General features: G+C 38.4%; 1 protein-coding gene across 3 annotated transcripts in view; it reads right to left on the bottom strand.

The window, feature by feature from the left end:
* The window catches only part of tsnare1 (T-SNARE Domain Containing 1), a 218,893-nt gene that overhangs the window by 6,751 nt on the left and 189,590 nt on the right, over positions 1-22,552 (bottom strand). For 2 of the 3 annotated variants that reach the window (XM_044358493.1, XM_044358492.1), the window contains exon 13: positions 21,901-22,537. The exons of the other annotated variant lie outside the window; for it this stretch is intronic. The gene's annotated coding sequence lies outside the window, so the exon portion shown is untranslated. Of the gene's footprint in view, positions 1-21,900; positions 22,538-22,552 lie in introns of those variants that run through there. 3 annotated transcript variants of the gene reach the window in all.

Here is a 22,552-nt window from a genome sequence, read left to right as displayed (position 1 = left end):
CCTTGAGAGTTAAATATTTGATAACTATACAATGATATTTTTAAAATCACCAAAGTGTTTAACTTTTGATCTATTAAATAGTTAATCTGTACTTATTTCATGGTTAAATTAGATAAATACTTCTATTGAAGTTTCAGACGTAAAAAGAATATAAAAATATGATGTGTGACGAATTTTAGGTTGAGCATTTTCTTTTATTAGGAAATAATCTTGTTAAATGTTTTTTAATATTCGAAGTAAGAGTTATGTTGAATTTATGTGAAATTATGTTTCTGAAAGTTTAATGTAATCACATAAGTGTTTAACTATTGTATTCACCATAGATTAAAAAAAACTTATTTCAGTGTAGAAGGCTTGAGAAAGTTGAATCAATGAAGGTTGGATGTCTTAACATCATGAGAAGTATTAATATGACGGATAATTTTGATGTGTTGATAGAAAGATTGTCTTATTAACTGAATGTATAATGCTAAGCTGTTTTCTGAATGGATTTACAATATATGGTACAAGGTGATATGAAGTATATAGTGATTTGGAAGTGTGAACTTTGCATTTAAAACTTTGAACTTAATTCTCCAGTGTAAGAAAGTTATTTGCCATCTCAAGTCAAAGTCAACCACACCTTAAGAGTTCCCCGGAACAAAGAAATTGAATATTCATCAGTAATTTGGCGCAAAATTGTTTAAAATACAACCAAAACTCTGCCTGTTTTGACCAAAATTAGAAATAGAAAGCTTGACTGAGCTCAGTGAGCTGGTCTCCAGAAACTCGTGAGCCAAGACACACTTCTTATTAAGATGTCTCTTGTTTTTTGACCAAGTATATGTGCATTTGAATCTTTTATTGAAACAAGTTCAGTTTGTTTTTATTTTATTTGTAACATTAATTCTCGTGTTTCCACATACAGTATTTTTGAAGTTTACACCACTAAAAATTTGAGTGTAGTCAGATTAAACTTTATTTGGCATTCAACTAAGATTACAAGAAGCCAGCCGATGCCTGAATCCTCAGCTCAGACTGAAACATTGCTCTGAAGAAGAAAGCGACGCTTGAAACTGGATATAGGCCTGCTTGCTGACAGCAGTCAGCCAACTAGTGGTTAAACCGAAAAGACTCTTTCCAGAGCAGCCTGAAACGGCTTGACTCTTCTCCATCAGTAGTCCAACACTGCTACACCACAACAACTCAACCCTGTCCAAGCCAGACCACACCGCACCAAGCTGTAACTTGCAGCCACCTCCAACTCCATCTGCTAAGACCTGCCAAAACAACGAAACATGTCAACAGTAAGGCATAACATTGCTTTGTGATCAAGGGTTGATGTTGAATAACTTTGAAATTAAAAGACAATCTGTCTAGAGAAGTTGAGTTAAGTTTCCCTTAAAATTGTCCTGTTGCATTAGCCTTGAGTCACACACTTCAAGCCAATCTTTCTCAAATTTTCTTTATTACTTTATCTCTATAAATAAAAGTAATAAATATATTTCTATCTTTTAAATGCCTTATTATTCTTTGTCTTTATCATCTTATATTTTATCCTGTTTCCTCAAGAAGTTTAGCTATTAATAAATGTCTTCGTTTATCCTAAGAAGCTGTTGTTGTCGTCTTCTTAGAGCACAGTAAACAGAGGTCACTGCTTGAAGACTGTTATGAGACTGATTAACTGATTTAACTAAATTAAGAATTTAATTCAGGACTTAATGTTCCTCCGGTCATTAAAGATTACGGAGGTGGTGCCCAGATGACGTTTTATGTTAATAAAAGTAATGTTCCACCAAGGTATATCATTAAAAGAAGAGTTTCATTTAATGAAGTGTTTACTTAGATGGACATTTACTCAAATGATCAAGCAAGAAAGTCCAGTGTGATAAAGCAGGAAGGCAGGTGATAAACTTGTGGTGGCACTGATTCCCCTTGAACACAGATGTTCTGTAAGAAGTCGGAAAACCAGCTCCCAGCCACATAAAGAAATTTAAAAAAAAAACAACAAATAATATTCACTTGGAGAACCTCACAAGGTGTTGCACAATAGGAAACGTCCCCTTAATGAAATAACGCCTCCTCAATAATACTAACGAAAAAATGCCTCTTTGATAAGGATAAACAAATGCCTCTTTAATGTGTATAAAAAATAAAGCCTGCAGCTGTTTAGGCTATCATGGGGCAAGCACAACTTCTTGCACGATGGGCATTAAGAAACCAATGCAGGACACTTGGTTTATGTTATGGTATTCCCTCAAAAGGTACCCTCACATCAGAAAGAAAAAGACCAGAAAGAAGACACAAAAGGGCCTGAACAGGCCAGCGTTTCTGTCTGACAAGTTTTTCAAATGAGGTCTGCAACCAGTGGGGGAAAGAACACAGTGACCACAGTGTGCAGTTTCTCTCCTCTCTTAAACCCCAGAAAAAGGGTGTCATCACAACCCTATTGGCCAAGAGGGAAATGCACCCAGCTGCTCTCAATCACCACCTGGGAGCCAGTCCCCACACTCTGCACACAGGTGATCTGCATAACCTTCCAATCAACCCAGACATGCAACTGTCCGAATTCGGAACGGGGAGATAGGGAAATGATAGCAAGTCCCACAAATGGGTGACTGCTACAAACTCGCAGAAGGTCTAAACAGATAACAGGCAGACAGAACAACTAGACCACAACAGTAACTTCAAGAACATTGACAACACTGCACAGAACTCCCACAAAGTGTTTGTGGGCAGGTACATATACAGGGTTGGACTGACTAGGAACAAGTGTGGCTTGATGTGACAGTAGGAAAAGCACAGGTGTAAATAATAAAATTAAAGATGGCTGCATTCTGTGTCCTGGGGGGTGTTCCATTGAGCTGGCTAACGGGATAGCCTGGCTTATTTCGATAAGCCTCGCTAATTTAAGTGAGAGTTCCGTTCCATCACTGCGGCTTATATGAGTCCCTGCTCAGTAACCATGGTAACTTAGTCAGCAGAACTAACCTGCTCTGTGGCAGGCTAACGGTCAAGCTTAACTCAGCTGCATGTCAAAGAATGTCCGACAGACGGAAACAGACTCTCAAAAGACGGTTCCATCAAGTGTCTTTTCACATTCGCATCGCAGACGTGATCACTAAGCAGTTTCCACTGTATTTATATCCTTCTCCAGTTTCTTTATCTCCAACTGCAACTTAATTTTTAACTTTCATTGACACTTGTTAATGGACACTATGTAAAAGAGAAAATGTGTAAAAGAGTGGATGATAATGTTGGTAAGTTGGTTCTCTTAAGTTGCCAACACTGTAATTTTAATTATACATCTGATATTATCCAGCCAGTGATAATATAACCACACCGATCTGAAGGGCAATACTATTGAATGCTCATTTATTAACAAATAGAGATAAAACCATGAGCAAGCACTGCTCTTCACTTTCTCCACCCAGACTCATCAAACCGGATGTGGGGATTGAACCATCAACCTTCTGGTGATAAGTTCACTCCTCTAACCTTTAGGTCATCACTACCTGCCTATAGGTATGCATTTAATCTGTCATCAATTTTGTGCCAAGCCATCTCCTTCACCTTGTTAATTGTAGCAGTTTTGGCCTTTTTGGTGAAAAATATTCTTCATATAGTTTCATTAGCAGGTTTGTTCTGCTGTGGAGAAGAACCCCCGCTCTAGTTTTCTCTTCTTTTTGCAACATAGTATCGTCTTTTCTACAATCGACTGTTCTGGGCTGCTTATGTACTCTGTGCACGTGCACACTTCAAGCTTATTCCAGTCTGGCTAGACTTAGCGTTGACTAGACGCGGCTAAGCTGCGTTAGTGGAACGGCTTAAGCCTCAAGTGAAAGTTGATGTTAATTCTAGCCAGACTTTTTCAAGTAAGCGCAGCTTTTTTTAGCTGCATTGATGAAACACCCCTCATGTCTTACAGCAATGATGTGAAAGAGACCTATGCAAAACAGCACATACAAAAATCACAAGATGAAAAACCCTTGAACAACAGTGAATTAGCATGGAAAGTGGCATGCTGGGCCCTTTCATGATTAGACTGGCCCTAAATTGACACTAGGCTGTACTTCAGAGTATCAACTTCACCTAAACATCTGTGTAACTCACTGTAAATTAGATATCGTTTAATAGACAACTATGGGGGAAAGATCACTCGACCACTTGTGACTGGGTAATGCACAACATGTCCTCTGTGGTTCCACTGGGTGTGTGAGGGGACTGACAACTTGCATGAGGACTTTTTGTGTCCAGCCTGCTCACCATATAATAAATTAAAAAACAGCAATTGTCCTCTGCTGTATGCTGAAGTCTCTGGGTGTTTTCCAATTTGCTAATTTTGCTTCCTCATGTCCTCACTCCTCCGTCCTCACTCCTCCGTCCTCTGGCCCGTGACCTGGAAATCGATTGAGGGCTGCCATCATCGAGGATGTTCCAATCTGTTAAATGTGTCTCAGAGGAAACGAGGAGCGAGGAGAGAGGAGAGAGGAGGCTTCAGAGGAGCTTAGTGCAAAGAACGCCGGGTCCATGTGGAAGTTTTTTAGCGGACGGCAACACCCATTTGACCAGAATGTGTTTATTGATTGGTCAGCTGATTGATGGGACAGTAAAAGGAACAGTAAGACTATTGTGGAAACAGCTTTGCTGTATATTAACAATATTGATCTAAATACTGTAGATTAGTCAAACTGAAAACAGGAATGATAATACCAACCATGCTAAAGGGTTATTCATATTTACTCATGAGATAGAAATATCACGTGTGAAAACACTTTTTTTTTTGTCATCAGCAAAAAAGGCTTTTCTTTTTTTTCTTGTTTTCAGTTCTAAATGCATCAAATGCAGAGTCACCATTATTAGCAGCGGTTATCAGTTCTTAAACTGTAACTTAATTATTTCTACAAGTTTGACAGCTGAGATGCTGTGTGTCATGAGTAATTGCTGTCCTGTTTGGTAAATTAAATTCCTCCGTCCTCATGTCTCTTTGACACATCTCTCTATCTCGCATCCTCGCTGGTAGGAGCTAAGAGGTGAAGAAAATACATGAGTGAGGGAAAGGAGGAGCCGTGTCAGTGGACATGTCAGACATGTCAGAGGACCCTCTGTGTGTGCTGGACTGAGTAGTAAACTAATCTGTCTTGAACAGCAGCCTATTTGTTTTGGAAACCACCAAGATGGTTGCAAGGCCACTGTGGTCACAGGCTGATCTGGCTGCTTGAAGTTGTTGTATGACTTGAATATCAAGAACCTAAAATATTATGTTCTGGTTACGCACTGGAATCTGGAATTAGATCTTGACTTGCAATTATGTTTGCACAATGGCATGGTATGATTTCTTTCACTTCACATTCAAAATGCGACGGCTTCTTGTAAGTGAAAAGGCTACACACACACACACACACACACACACACACACACACACACATACACACACACGACTAAACAAATTAATCACATAGGTGTGAGACTTTAATGAAAAAAAAGAGACGGGTGAAATTTCATGCCAAAACAAGCACCTAAATTACATCCATCTGATTTGTATACATTAGATGTCACCTGCACCACTCCACCCATCTCAGTGGAGGCTCTTTGCCCCTGTGTTTGCACCCATGAGTGCAAATCATAAATTTAACCCAGTTAGACATTAGGATGAGCTAAATACCCAAACTCTGCATGAACATAAACATATAGACACACACACGCTACAAGGCGTGGCAGTTGCTGAGCACCATGTTAGTTAGAGTAATACATAGGATCACTGATAGAAATCCAGTGGAACCAAGAAGATGAAAAGAGTTTCAAATGAAGGAACAATTTTCCCTCTTAGAGAAAGCAGAGCCCTGTAAGTATGACATGAAACTGGAACGGTCCGTCTTTGATGTTGTGAGTAACAGTAATATCTTTGTTTGGAACCAATTCCATTTCCTTTTAAAAGTCTGACCCTGGTGCTCGGTAGCTGGGAGCTCTGTTGTAATGATGTAGCCTTGTGTGGAGGAACCTGATGGAAGAAAAGACCTGGACAGCCCATTAATGCTGACCGCTGAACCACAGAGACCTTTAATGTGCTGTCGCCAACTATCTGCACAGCTTTGTCTTGCTAGCAGTTTCTGTGGAAAGATATCACTCTGATTTGTAAAGCAGATCGATGTGCAATGACATGGCTGAATTAAGTGGCAATCCATCATATGTTTGTACATGTAGACAGGTCATACAGTTGTAATTCCTGTGCTCCTGTTTTGCTTCAGTTTTATTTTGCCCTCATAACTGGTGTCTGTAATGCTGCGATTGTGTGTCGATAAAGTTTGAGCTTCTTAAGTTGGCACCATGGTTGTCTCTGCTGGTGCTGTATAATTTACTTCCTTTACTTTTCATGTTACGTTTTTTCCACAGAATGGATGTAATGGATCATTTTCTTTGCACCAGAGTACTGTTTCCTTAGAAAGAGTGTGTTTTCTGTGCTGCCAAATTGTAGCCCATTTTTTGTAAAATGTTGAATGCAGTTCTGTTTGTTATCCTCCAGTAATTCTCAGAAAAAACTGTTTTGTGTTAGTGATGGAAACATTGCTCCATGGGGCAATGATGGCTGTTTGGAACACTGAAGGGTTCATATACAATACATCTCTTCTCTATGGGGTCTCCTCCCTGACACACCTTCAAACAGGCACAAGCATGGGTTGCTAAATACTTTGCACTGTTGGAAGAAACATATTGTTGCAAACCAGTTCCAGGTGGAAAATAGAAATGGCTACAGGTTGGAATAACTATTGTCTTATATTAGTCACTGTCAGAGATCAAATAGATGGTTAAATTAAATGAATTATTAATCCAAAATGTTTTTTGTGAATAACCTTAAAGATTATAGTCAACTAAATTAAACTGAAGGCATTGGCTGCCAACATTAAAGAAGACACAATGATAATACTGACTTTGAAACTGTTAAAAAATGAACCTGTTATATGTTTAATATAATTATTTCAATATAATATAAATATAATTACAAAATCATTTATAATATGTACATTTCTTGTATGTAGACATGTTGTGAGAACATGGGTGTACATGCACACGCACAAACACAAAATTATCAGCTATGCTCTGTGGATCTATTCTCTGTTTTATTTAACATTTAATTGATTTCCTTAGAATCCTGGCTATTTGTAGCTAATGATACTGTGGTGATGAATAGAAACAGAAGTGTGTACACTATGACTAGCGATAAACAACCATCAATATTGTCAAACTGAAAATGAAATTCTTTGTGCTTGTTGTGTAAGGAGATATAATCTATAACAGTGATTGTGCAAATCTTTCTAAAGTGAATAAAAACAATTTTAGTGTTGCTATGACAGTTGTTGTCATCTCCCATGTTGCACTACTAACCAGTACTATATGCACTTTTTACCCCCCAAATCCACAAAGCCTTAGCTATTTACCTTTAGCAAATTAAACAGATAAATAGTTAGGTTTGTATTCCACTCAGAAAGTGGAATCTAGTCAGCCTAACTTGCTAACCATAGCACTAATTCTCACTACAGGCACTACTATTCATGCATTTATTTCAACACTGGCTGACTACATTAGAAGGCTCCCACACACTCATTGTGTTAGTCTCACAGTACACACAGGGAATTGTTTAGCTAGCATTAGCTGTCTGTTTATTGTGATGATGGCAAATGACCAGATTGTCAAAACTCAAAGTGTGCTCAAAACTGCCTGGGACAAACTATAAAAAAAAAAAAAAAAAAAGCTCAGCCACAGTGATATTGAACCAATCAACTTACAGTACGGACATTGTCAGTCACCACCAAATCATCATGCTCTGGAGAACATCAATGTAGGCAATTTATCATTTATCACTACAGAAAATTTTAGAAGAAAAGTTTAGAATTCTTTTTTTTGGTTTTGACAACATAAGAACACACAAAACAAACACCAGTGTACAACATATGGGTTTAGTCTCCACTGCATCTCTGTTTTGCAGATGTTGGTAACTTTATATTTGTCTTTGTGGCTCAGTGAAGCATCACTGTGATGTTTTGACAACAGAGCTCCAGCTTCTGTTGAGGATATAAGAAGGAGCCATTGTGTTGGCAGATACAGTAATATGTTTCAGCTGTGAGGCCCATTAGAAAGCCCTTAATTTCTTGCTGCAGAGCTCAGTATGATCCACGGAGCCCCTAGGAGCTATAAAACGATTTATTTCCCATCTCCTACAGCTCTGAACATTGGGCCTGGCGAGGAGCTAATGATGTACTGCTGGAGCTATTTAAAACAGTGTTTGAACACTGGTTTAAATATGGAAAGGGAAGAAAGAAATTAGCATCAGTTTTGCCACTGTGATTCCAGCCTGCCTCCTTGTCCCAGACACACTGACTTGCACTTTCTCCAGCCCTATTTGTAAAGAGCAAAGAGAAATGGTACATACAAAAAAAAAGTTTAGTTTGGAAGAAGCATTTAACAAATTAAAAATAATGAATTCAAGTCCGCCTTAATGTTTCTATCAGTTTAAGAAATTCAAACAGGGTTTTAGCTTCAATCAAATCATAAAGAACATGGTGCAGTTGGCTTACAGGAATATAAATAAATTTATCTTTTGAAGGCATTTGTAATTATTTCATTCACTATATCAACACTTTTCTTCTATATACCATTTGGTTTCAGATATTTAAACCACTGTGAGCTGTTGTAAATTAAGTACAGAGTCTTATTTGAAAAGAAGAAATATAGTAGTATTGATTTCATCCTTTTTAAATATTTCCACAAAGTTTGGATTTTGCACTGCACTGGAAGAATATGCTGATGCATGCTTATTAGCACATGACAGAGACACTGTCGTCACTGGAATTGACAGCCTAAGGTCCCATAGTGTAAAATATTTGGTTGGAGTAAAAATGGTTTTGTTGAAAATACTATTAGGTGTCTGCCAATATATTTAGTATAAAGAATCAGTATAAAGGTACAGTAGGTACATGCACAAACATTGGAGCAACATTCATACAGTATATACCAGTGGTTCCCAACCTTGCTGGCTTATAAACTCTTATAACCAAGCAATGTTTAATTGTGGCTCATCATCATTGTTTGTGACCAGTTCAACCAAAGGGATATACAACAGTGCTAGTCAACCTTGTCTTCCTCACTGGGCCACAACTGGGAAAGAATCTTGTTGCATGTCTGATCCTTCCTCTGCAAATATGTCCAGGCATCCAGCATTCATTGTGTCTAAGAGGGACATCTTATCATATGGACTGTGGTGATAATCTTTCCACCTCCACGAGGAAAATAATTTTTGTGTTGAAGAATGAAGAGTGAGGTGGAAGGAGAAGTGTCATCCTAGGACAGGCTGCAAACCACTCTGTGACTGGAAGAGAGAGGTGAAACGCCATATTGTCCCAAACAATTACAATATGTCTCCACCTTACTTAACCCCTTTCCTCACCTGACACATGTCAGAGGTCATCAAGGAATGAAATGAGGCATTCAGTTTTGTATGTCTCATCAATAATGATTGTAGTGTAATTTACAGTTAACAGTATTTACAGTATTATGTAAACGTGCAAAATGGAGTGTAAATGCACAGATGTTTGGTGACTGACTGCTGCTGTGCTGATTATGCAAACAGTTTTGAAAAAAATGAACTCAGTATTGAGAAATGCATGTTACAAATTGTAATAAACAAACAAAGCAATGTAACTGATCTACACATATACAACATATTTCCTAAATAAACTTCTTACTATAAGTAATGGGGTCTTACATGAACACACTGCTTCCTGCCAAAGTTAGAACAACAAAAAACAACAAACAAGTTGCAACATTTAGCCTGTATGCCAAAAAACTGTGGAGGAAATTGTCACAATTTATTGCTGATCATATCAACCCTCAATGTATATTAATTTGGAAAAATGTATTGTTTGGATTCCCTAAATAGGAAATTCTTGTTCTTAGCTTTACCTGATTAATTTGTTATCAGATAATCAGACAGGTTGTAAACAAGCCAGCAGTTTATCCAGATGATGTAAAACACCATGTTTGGAGGTCAAACTGAGAGTGATCACGTTTGAAATGTCTGTAATAATTCTGCACAACTGGGTGCACATAACTATCTATAACTATGGTCAAAGTTAGACCAGAAGTCAGTTTTCAAACTGTAATTAATATTTACAACAGGTCGTTTTTTTGGGTAGTAATTTTACCATTCTGCTTTTTTTTTACCTCTTAAAATAAGTTTTACTAACCAGGAAGTTTGTTTACAGCCTTTCAGATCATCTGACTGCTTGTGTGTCTTGTCCCAGTGGACAGCAATAATTTGGTGAGTACAATGTTATCAGACTCATAAACTATATAGTTCATTACATAATCTAATAGTCCATTGAACATTGATGAATATTGAGCCTTAGGAATTCATGATAGATACTCTAGATTAGGATTAATCAACTTCAGTTATGGATGTATTAGGCATCAGTTGTGCTTCTTCATTATGATGTCCTACTAAGAAAGTCAACAAAACACTTTTGCATCCTTTATGCATCACTTCTGCATATTGAATCAGCAGTTATGTAACATTTCATTTAACAAACAATGGAATCTGATTACCAGGCTTCAGATACCATAGCAAGTATCCTGCACTCCTCAATAGTTTTCACTGATATTTTTAGGTAAAACTAGTCAGTTGTAGTTATTTTAGTACTTCCTGAACTAAAATTCCTAAAAGATATTGAAACTGCATCACAGAAATATCCAGTTATTTGGTAGACCCACAAAGAGGCGCAGAGACCGAACTGTAGCCTTCTTTCATTAATGCAGTTGCTGTAAAGATGTGGTATACTGCTGGTCTGCACTCTGTTCAGACAATAGCACAACCTGATTGGTCCTGTGTGCAGGCTTTGCATGATTAAGATTCATGGAGGATTGAAACAGGGAGAGCAAATTACCACAACCATTCTTCCACTGTTCAAATATTATGCTTTTGCTTAGAGTCCAGGGTAGAAAGAAAAACACATCTCCTAAAAGATAAACTTGTCCATCCCACTCACAAAATACTACACCATAAATAAGAAGCTACATTCATCGGCTATTTTAAATGTCACTTGGTTTAAACAGTTCAGTACATGCTGACCAGCTCTCCTGAAAAAAGCAAAGCATTTCCAGACAAGCTGTTAATACAATCTGTATCTTCTTCATGTGTCATGAAATGTTAAATTTGATGTAATATGGATGAAAATACCAAGTAATACATTATGTATACTGATGCAAATGTTTATTTAGATTGATTAAGACTGACATGTATGAGGCAGTAATGCCTTTGTAAGTTTGGCCAACAGTAACAACTCACAGCCGGCACACTTCAAATAAAAGCTAGATTTACTTGATCACTGAATCAGGGAAAAATCAGCAACAGGTAAGCAGTTAGAACTGACAACCAGGGCCAAAAGGGCATAAAAAAAGCTGGCAGAGTGTTCAAAATGGCAGACAGGGTTCAGAAAACCAGATCAGGCAGAAAACAGGCAAAATGTCTGGAACACTTTAACTATGGCTCAGCAGACCTTTTTCACAGCAGACTTGTTGACATGTCAAAGCAGGAAAAGCACAGGTGCAGTTAATAGCATCAATGTCTGAAGCGTCTGAATCAAATCTTATAGATTTAACACATTCATGACTCTGTTATAGTGTATGAAAGTTCACCAGTATGGCTTCCTTGGATGCTGGAATGGAAATGAGCCATCATTAGTGTTATCAGTCCCACATGTGCTTTTCCTGCTATGAAAAGTCTGAATGTCTGCTGATAAAAAGCTCCATAGATAATCTGTCAAGGAATAGGTGGAAATGGAAAGACATTAATACTAGGAGGGGGAATTTGGAAATGAGGAGCAGGAGTGCAGGTGGGCATGGGGATCAGGTGACTGAAACAGGTGGTAACACACTGAGGGCAACTGCTGGATTGATGGGTGAGTTAGTGAGTGGCAGACAAAAAAAAGCTAAGAGCTGCTGATGCCACGACATGAAGCAACTACTCTACTGCACATCCCACAAGATCACCTTTGCTTCAAGATTTAGTTAGAAGATCTGCGGTTGGTTGAGACCCACAATATATATATGAGATATACCAAACTATGAGTGTTAGATGACGTCCTGATGGTCTATCAAACACCATTAAATTTCATACACAGTTACACAGTGAAGTGTTACTGTTGTAAAATGAAACACAATTTTCAAATTGCATGGTCTAGTTTTCAGCAGCATTAATTTGTCCTGATAATTTCATGAGAATGAGCTGGTTACATTAGACAATATCTAATGTAAGTGGAAACTTTGGTGTAAGATCAAAAAGAATCAGTTGGGTTAAATAATCGGAACCTATGAACATGCTAACTTGTTAACTTCGAGCACCAAGTCTTGATTATCGAATAAAATGGTCGTACATCTTTGAACTGCTGTCTCTGTTCAAAGATTCTCCAGTATTTGATGTGAATGTCTTCCTCAATCTTTCTCCAGCCCTCCACTGACTCCTGGTCAGTGATCTTTGACCTCTTCCCAGTCTATATACTGTGAGCAGTTTTGCTTTGGTGTTTTTAGATGACTGATGTTGTCTGTGTCTCGGGTCCTTGCCGTTTCATTAATATAGTGTTCTTACATTGCAAGGGTGGGGGGATGTTACAAGCAGTAAAATGGGAGTTGAGAGTGTCTTCAGCTTAGGTAGTGTTACATATTTTCATTTGAAACAGAAAACATGGCCAGGGTATAATTACAACCCACAAGCTACAGTCAATCCAATGGTAGGTTGGTTTGCTAGTTGTCCCAAATCATATGGAGAGGACACGTTTATATGTACACTACCTCTACTTGTAATGTCTTTATTATAGGGACACTGGAGAGATGACAAGAATTGAAGGAAAGGAGTGATGGGGGTAATTTTAATATTTTACAAGAAAAGATAAGGATTTTGATACAAAGACCATTTAGGATTTTTACAAACCATGGACCATGAAATGCCATTAAAAGCCCTTGAAAAGCCTGGTAAGAGGACCTTGAGTTTTGTAAAACATATTTAAGAAATGTTTCATCAGAAGCTGTTCTAGTTGAGTGCTTTCCACACACTACCAGAATGGGGAACCATTTGAAAACATGTAATCAAATATAAAAATACTTTAAAAAAAAAATCATATGTGGATTATAATTGACTCGTGTTTCTATAGTTGAATGCTTCTCTTTTGTCAAGTATCTCTTTTGACAACAACATAGTTCCGTAATGATACTGGTGCCTGCCCTCTGTTGTTACAAGATGTTCTTCTCTCGGTTTTTCTCCTGAAATAAACCTTTGTTAACATTCCAAATATTGAGTGGAGGCGATAACTGCTCCACCTGGCATTGAAATTCCCCTCAGCCCACATTTCCTGGGAGATTTAACTCCTTGTTCATGCTGTATTTACAGAGGCAGCAGGCTATCAGGCAATGAACCACTGTGAACAATCAAGTCCACAGTTAAGTATGTCCAACAACCTGCGCAGCATTAAATCAACATACAGAGCCTTAAGGTAGAGAAAACCTGACTTTGATTGCTCTGTCAGATGTTTGAAAAGGTTTTTGAGCTGTTATTTTCTTATTATGACCACATTGTCAATTTTTAAAAATGCAAGAGACTATAACCAAGTAAAAGAAAATAAGAAACTTTTCTCCTCTGGCCTTTGTCGACAATAATAGACACAAAAAGGGAATGAATTTGCAATTTTTATGTTACATTATGTCTGAGACAAAAGGACAACTACAAGCTTACCCCCTTTTGTTTCATGTCTTTCTTTCTTCTCTTTGTCTATTAAACACTCCATTAAAAATGAAAAGCTCCTGCACCGGTGAGTCAGTGTGGATTGAGGAAAATATTACTGATTGAAGTGCGGCTGCACTTTCAGAGCCCCAATAATTCTAAAATGTCTAGAGAGAGATCAGCAGTGATAGACAAATCTGAGAGAAAGACTAACATTTTCAGCACCACTGGTGTAAAGTAAAGGATTCACATCATGATGGGTTGTGGGACTTGACCTTGCAGCTGCACAGTACGACATCACACTTATCTCTGCAGAGCCTTAGGAGACAACTCACAGCCTGGAGAGACGAACACACAACATAATCACCCTGCTTATACATCAAATTAAGCCTATTACTACGTCTAAATAAGACATCCTGCTAGAAATGAGAGGCAATGAAGAAAAGAGGGAAAGTGTTTGCTGTTGAGTAACACATGCTCAAGGCCATCAAAAACCTTTTATATCCATTGTATATATCTGTATGAGAGGAGAAACACCAGGTCCTCCTCTGAGATGGCAATGTCCCATCCACAGGGCACAAGAGGCATCTCCACCACCATCATCAAAACACTTATCTTTTAGTGGGATGGTTTTCCATCCCTCCAATAGAGTTTCTACACTGCAAAACATGTAGAAGAATTAGAGGAATCAACTAATCTTTCATCATTAACTTAATATAAATACACAGTGCAGTGTTTTCTCTATAATAGTACAGGCCTGGTGGGCCGCCAGGCCAACAAGATCCCCCGCCAGGCCAAAAAATATTTTTCTAAAGCCAAAAATAATATCCATTCTTTTCAGAAATCAATAGCATTTTGGCCCTGTTTGGTATTAACATGCGTCTCAGGTGATCCGATCACATGTGGACAGCTTTAAGTGCGTCTGTTTACACCTGGCATTAACATGCGTCTCCACATGTGTCCTGAGTGACCACATGTGATCGGATCTCACTTCCCCGCTCTATATGCAAATAAATACGGATATCATTTCCATTTTCAAAGACCAGATTTGTTCGTTATTCGTCCAAAGCTGTGTTCAACTTGTTTGATAGCAGGATAAATATTCAGGGTATAAATAAATATTCCGTGTCGGGAGAGAGAGGGAGAGAGAGAGATGCAGACAGACACTGCACGCATTTAAGCATAAGATACAGCAGCACAACTTCATTGATTATTTAAATCTCTGACACGCCAACAGGATCAGTCAGGATCTAATGTTAATTAATGTTCTGTGTTCTTCTACACATCCAATAGGTCAGCTGATACACACACAGTCCAGGTTCATACTGTGAAACTGTTTGGAGTAAAGCAGCCGTCCTGAGTTCATTATGTTTTGCAGCGCAGCAAAACTAAAAACTGTAGTTATCAACTTAACAGGACAGAGGAAACTATCCAGCAACATTTAGCTTCTGAAATATTTTTTTAGACAGACGAAAAATGAATGGTTTAATTTCTATTCTAACTGTCCATTTGAAAAGGAAAACCGGTTAGGGGAACGAGAAAAACAGGAAAAAACAGGAGGCGGATTACGTTTTTAATTCACATGAAAAACAAAATAATTTGTTTATCCTGTTATCAAACAAGTTGATCAGCTTTGGACGGAGGGTCCAAAGGAGTCTGCAGGAAAAAAAAGGATGTCAGTTGAGTAGACGGTCCTTCATTGTGGCCCAGGATGCATTGCATTTACACTACTAAAAGAATGTGGCCACATGCGGCCCAGACCACCTCTGAATGTGGTCTGAGTGATCGGATCTCAATCCGTCCTCAAAGCGTCTTGGGTGCGTTTACACCTGTACTTAGAGCTGTCACTTGTGATCGGATCACCCGAGATGGATGTTAATACCAGGTGTTAACAGGGCCTTTGAGGGCCTCTGCGCAGCACTGTTACGAAGCGTGAGTTAACTGGCAGGGCGTAATGTGTGTGCGTAGAGAGTGTGGGAGAGCAAGCGGCAGAAAAGAAATGGTGAATGTGAGTAGAGCAGAGGAAAACGTTAGCAGTGAGTTTTCAATCTGGCAGTAAATGTACAGTACAGGTTACAGTGTGTCAATTAATAAATGCTGCAGCTTCTCAAGACCAAGAAAAGTCACGTCTGTTTCCCCAACTGCTGGAAAAGTGAAGGGAGTTAGCTCCAAAGTTAGCAACAATGGGTTAACCTAACTTGACGATGCTAAACAGAGAAACAGACAACAGAGAAATGTGTGGCTGCTAAATCTTACCTGAGTTTTGCTCACTTTAGTACTGTGTGATAATGTTTAGCTTGCCTCAATCAGTGCAGGTGGTGAATGACTGACACATGCTTCCCCTTCAGGGCTTACTGTAGCTTTATGCCGTTCCTGCTGAGACCATTCAGTGCTATAAACCCCTATATAAACCTCAACTCGAAATGTTCTGTAGATTTATCATCTACCTATCTGTTTGCAGCACCAGGTGGAGCCTCTTACTGTTTAATGAGATGGAGTCACAGTTGTGTTGGTTAACTGCCCGTAAGGGCTGCACAAATTGCAGTCCTCCGTTGGAGGAAGAAAAAAGTTGCAGCATTGCTCTTCTCACTGTGGCAGTTGTATTAATGTAGCATAAAGTTGTGAAATTCCACACAGTTGTTGTCTGGTCTGCTGTCCGGTTTAGCTATTGAGGGCTCATGCTAATGCTAAACTAGCATCTTCAACAGCAGAAGTTAACGCAGGCTGGGAGCTGAGTGTCAGACAGCAATGCTGTAGCTGTGCTGCTAACGTTTGGGAGAAGTAGGACTCTTAATTACACAATGGTCCAACAAAATCAACACAAATGTGTTGCAGTTAAGCAGTGGAAGTAAATATAGATTTCTTGGACTGATAAAGTTGGAGTGACAGTATTTGTGTGTCCCGCGAGACATCTGTTCCAGCAGAGATGTGGTTTCAGCAGCTGGACTAACCTTAGCTATAGTGAACAACACACATCACTCCATCATGTACATCAGGTATGCATATTATTTTATATAAAATCAGTTAGACTGTTGTCTGTCTGTTGTTGGGAGATAGGGGTAACCTGTTTTTACTGTATTAATTTGATAATGTTACAGGTTATTTACTGTTGAAGGCTACAGCTTTTTTGATTAAAGGAAAATGGGTCTGGCCAATTGTTGAATAGTGACAGATGGGAGTGAGAGTGCCGCTATTTCAAATTAAGTTATTATTTTGTGTTGAATTAAATTTAAAATTCAAAGAACTTGGTGTCTACTGAAATTGTTCTTTAAATCCGTACAATATTTTGCATTAAACATTGGTCACATCAGTGGTTTAAAAAATGGTACAGAAAAACATCCACCATATTTCATAAATTGTTAATGATTAATAACTATTGATTGTTAATGTGGCTGAAAAAAATTACATCCCTAGTAAGTGTCATTTAATGATGTTCTCCACTGAAAATGTTTACATTTTCTATTCACTTTGTGATATAAGAGAAAAATGAGAAGGTTCACCCTGTCTTATTACTGAATAATAGTCTATTGCTGTACAGTCAGTGTTTACCTCCTTTTATTTACTTTGAAAGAGTGACAGTGGCAGCAAGAAGGTTTCCAGTGGAGAAGGCTTTGCTGCATGGGTCTCACTGAAAATTAGATTACTGAGCCTTTCTTCAACTTGCTTCATGCAGTTTTCACACACATAGCCACAAATAGCCACAGCAGACAAATCACAGTCCTAGCAGTCTCCATGGGGTATCTTTATAGCTGTCGTAGCTCTGATGTGTAGTTCCATTTTTGAGGAGGCGCATGTCAGCGCGACACGCAACAAAGGTCCACTGCCGGATTTGAACCGCTGACATTTGCTACCAGAGTGCACCAAAAATGTTTATCTTTTTAGTACAAAATTCCCTCCTTGTGCTATCATGGACAGTGTTTCCTCGTTGAGCGGCAGTGGAGGGATAGTAACCAAAAGAGAGAATTTTGTTCTAAACAGACTGTAACTTTGGAAGATATCCACTTCATTTGTCTAACTCAGACTGTTGAAGCCTTGGGCCCTAGATAAAGTTTTGAATATATTTTTGCACAAAGACAAGGACAGCAGATTTTGTCCCCTTTCACTTGTGTTTGAAGCACAATAAAGCATTGCTTTAGGGCCAGTATGAACAGGAGGAATGATTACAGCCAGCAAAATCATTTTCAGTGTTTCAGTGTTCATATGGACACCCAACTATTGATTAAAGACAGACTTGAAAAATTGTAAACCTATCCTTTAATCTATTTAAACGCTGTTCTCTTATAGAAATATAATTATGGTACTGACTATATTCGCTGGTTTGATACAAATTGCCTAATTTATTAACTTGATTAATCTAGCCCTTGATGAATTATAGGAGCACTCCAACATTTTGGAAATTATGCTTGTTTTTGTTGTGCTACCCAGAGCCGGACAGCTGAACTTAATATCTTAAAGGTTTCTCTGTAGTGGTCACACAAATGTAACTGATACTGATCTTCGCTTCTGACTGTTTTTAACAACTACTGAGTGCATTTTTCATTTCTCATGTTGGACCGCTCTTTAAAGTTTCTAATAGGCTATTGACCCAAATCCATGCAGAGTGGCCTTGGCAAAACTTGACCTTTGCTACAAAACCACAGCAGGAGCCTGCAGTCAGCATACAAGGCTTGGAATGTGGAAAAATAGAGGAAGTAAATGAAGAAGTAGTATCAGGTGCATAGCCAAAGTAAACATGTCCAAGAACGGCTACACACTGACAAACACCACTTAACATTCCTTTAAATTCCTGTAAAATTAGCCTAAAACGCCTATCCAAGGCATACCTAAGTAAATTGAAAGCTATTATTTCACCATAAAGAGTACATGCATGCTTTTCGTCTCTTTTAAAAGGTAACATTCTGAAGTTTTTTCCAGAACAGTCAGAATCACTGTAAGTACTACTGGCATTGAGTGATAGAAGTTTACACACTGAAGTATAAGGTTTTTATTTCTGCCTGAATATTTTTTTGCAAAGATATGCCTGCAGATGACCTATAGATGTGACTTATTAGCTGAAAAACACACTGGGACCACAGCATTGAGCCTTAATACCAAAGAAAATTAATATTTTACATGTTTTTCCAATGGTATTTCTAGGCATCTTCCACAAAAAAGGCCATTTAGAGACACCAAATGACCCCTGCCTCAGAGTAACTGAAGCATAAATACATTATAGTGCTTTGTTTCCCTGTTGAAACTAAACTCTGTGCATATAAAAGAGTCAAAAAAGTGGAAAAGCACTTCATAGAAAAAGTAACATACAGAAAAATTTAAATCTACATATTTCCATGTTGTGGCTTTATAGAAACCACTAAAGCTGCATATGGTCACTTTCGGAATTTCATTGGCTATTCAAAGCGCCAGTCATCAGCAGAATCTGTTCCTATTGGCCCAGTCTTTACATGAAAGAGGAGGGGCAGGCACCTCCTCTCAACGCTTCTGGATCAAGTGAGGTGCAAACAAAACATCGGAGTGGGCTGCTATTTTGATACCAAGATGTAGCTAATGTTTACATACTAACGCGTCAACGCTTCTGGATCAAGTGAGGTGCAAACAAAACATCAGAGTGGGCCGCTATTTTGATACCAAGATGTAGCTAATGTTTACATACTAATGCGAGTTATAATGGAAAATATGTGGGAAGATTAGGATATCTGCTGGCTAATTTGAAATGATGCAACAGCTGTTGGTGGATATTTATTGATATAATAATATGTTTTGGACTAAATATTTTACAGGCTTGGATATACTGGACCTTTGCCAATGTGACAAGACCGTTTTGTCAGAGTTGTATCAGTCAGTGGAGTAATATGATACTTCATAGATGAGTAGCATGAATTTTATTGTTTGACTGCTGGTGGTCTGACAGAGGCATTCATTGTATCTGCTATTGTGATTGTATCTTGAAATGGTTTGCATCAATCGAATTCAAAGAATCTTAGCTTTCCAAAGATGTGTTGCATAAGTACCCACTTAGAGATAGGAGTTGTCTACATGACATAGTTGTGTACTTAACACATGTACTTAACGTTCTGATGGCCCGTGGACGTGCCATCAGAATGTTAAGGGGTTAAGAAGCTCTTCAGATGAAAAAAGGGATGAATTTATAACATACGCAAAAGTAACAAAATTTGAAAATGATTTGAAAGAATTTGGTCATAGGACCACTATCAGCACAACTTACAAACCATGTACGTAGAAACTTAAATAGGCTGACAGACAAACGGCCCTGCTCAATCAGGAGGAAGATGGTACGAGGGACAAGATGTCTTCAAAAGAAACAAAATTGACTCTCATACAGGCCTTTCTTTTCAGTTATGATCAGTAGAGAAACAAAACAGGATTTAATTTTCAGATGATTTAACTGTACATTTGAATGCCTGGATAAAATGTTTAAAAAACCTAGTAACTTTCAAGTTTATTGTAACTTGTCCAATTACTTTCTCTCCCCTACAAATGTGGAAGGTTTCTTCAGTTTTCACCCAGTCTGAATATAAACATCCTCAAAATTAATCTTATAGTCATTGTTTAATTTGCGATGAGTGCAGAGCCAACACAAATAGAAAATAATGTGTTACTCTCATACTATATGCTGGCTATAATGGAGTTCTGGTTTTCCAGGCAGAGAATAAACTTAGTCCAGGAGCCAGATGCATAAAACTCTATGCATAGGCATTGTTTTCCACAGATCTACAAAGTGGTGTGTATGCATGGTACACACATGGACAAGCCTGATTTCCACTCCCACAAATAGCTGTAAATAGATGTAGACAGAATTTAGTGGCATCTAGCAGAACAGACCTGGCAGAAATGGAGTAAAATATTCATAAGTATGTTTTAATTCATGTATCATCACCAGAAAATGAGAATTGTTGTGTTTTTGTTACCATAGAATGAGCCCTTTATATCTACATAGTGAGGGAGTCCTTTTCCACGGAGGCTGCCATATTGCACCGCCATATTTCTACAGTAGCCCTGAACAGACAAACCAAACACTGGCTCTTGAGAGGCCTTTTGCGTTTTTGCGAGTTTCGCAGCTACCATAGATTCTCCTACACAGTTGGAAGGGGAGTGTGAGTTGCAACCTCTCTGCTAGATGCCACTAAATCCTACAAACTGGTCCTTTAATAAGCTGTTTGCATATCAATATGCTGCCTGTTCAACCAGACTTCAGATCTGTCAATGGCAATAAAAAAAATTTACTGGTTGTGTCTCATTGGCAAGGTTTTCCTACAGCACTGTCATTGGAGACAGAACAGCTGGCAGTAGTACTTGTACAGTACAGTACTATTTATAGTGCCTATACCAGTCATTCATCATATGTACCTGTAAACCATCATTGACAGTGATATCTCAGTCATCATCTTTACATCAGCAGAAACTGGATATGGATAATATAATCATAGACTACAGATAAACTGGATGTAGTTAGTTTAAAATGTCAGCCCCACACAGGTAACTCAGAAATAGAAATTAAAGTATTTGGTATCTGCTTTCAGATTGTCAGTTCAGCTACAGTTCAGTCCTTTTTCAAAGTTTAAAATGTTTCTTTTAATCAATCATATAAATGCATATCATATAGTAGAACATTTTGCCCCAACAATAACAACTGCCCCCTTACCATCTACTGCGGCATCAATAATTTATCAAATAGATTATCTTACATAATTACTGCAGACACTGGCCTTACAATACACCTGATTCATTACAAACCTTATGTTTAATATACTTTTATTTTTTGTAAACTGTTTGTGAAAAGTATTATCATTTTTTTTTCTGTGCATCACAGCCTTAGGTGACAGGTGGCTCACCCATCCTCCTTCATTACTGATAAACTGAAACTGACCATGAGCCCTCCTTGCAGGTACTGGACTTGAACTGCGACATTAGTTCATAGATAGTTGTTTTGCAAAGACCTCTTCAGTGTGTCAGATAATCAGTAGCACTCTTTCTGGATCTCTCTTTCTGCATTTACACAATGAGATTTTAGGTGAACACAAGTTTAAATCTATTCCTAAATCTTAAACCACAGCTGAGCTGAGTGCTCGAGAGCAGCGATCCCAGAAGGGTTTTTTTTGTTCCATTTTCATGAAACACAAAGACAGCTGGAACCTTTGTTGCTGTTGAACTTGGACTTTTATTTGGGAAGATGATATATTTTGTCAAACAATATTTACCAATATCAACAAACATGACAATAGAATACTGATTAAATTACAACTACAAGCTGATAAATATCAAGTTCAAGTCAGTAAAAATACATAAAGGAAACAGGGCATACAGTGGAGACAGTGAAGCTCAAGCTGCCTTGCCTCATCTTGAAGCTTCTGCTCCAACTTCTGATTCTGATAAAACACCACAGTTAGAGGCTGAAGGTGTTTGATATATACAACCATTCATGGGACACATCCAAGACAGGAAACACCCCAGCTTGTGCCTCTGATGTAATCACTGTGACTTCAGCATTGATGTTTACATTCAAGTGAAAACAGCCACACACACACACACAACAAAATAAAATTTAAAAAGCACAAAGATGATTACACAAGAGGCTCAGAGTGGGTCAAACTCTTGACAGATTGGTAAGCTGAGAAAGGCCTCCATCCCCAGACTGATGCACATGTAAACAGAGCCAGAGATGATGGAGTAGAGATGTTGTTGCAGGGCAGCTCCCTCCTACTGGAAACCAGCTGCTCAGGTCAGGGATCAGACTGGGCAGGGGCACTGCGGTGACACTGTAATGACAGCAGCTACCTGTAAAACACAAGC

This window comes from Thunnus albacares, chromosome 8, assembly GCF_914725855.1.
Source record: "Thunnus albacares chromosome 8, fThuAlb1.1, whole genome shotgun sequence".
In the NCBI taxonomy this organism is placed as follows: Eukaryota; Metazoa; Chordata; class Actinopteri; order Scombriformes; family Scombridae; genus Thunnus; species Thunnus albacares.
The sequence above is the reverse complement of the archived record's forward strand: the minus strand, read 5'-3'. Positions and strand labels throughout refer to the sequence as shown.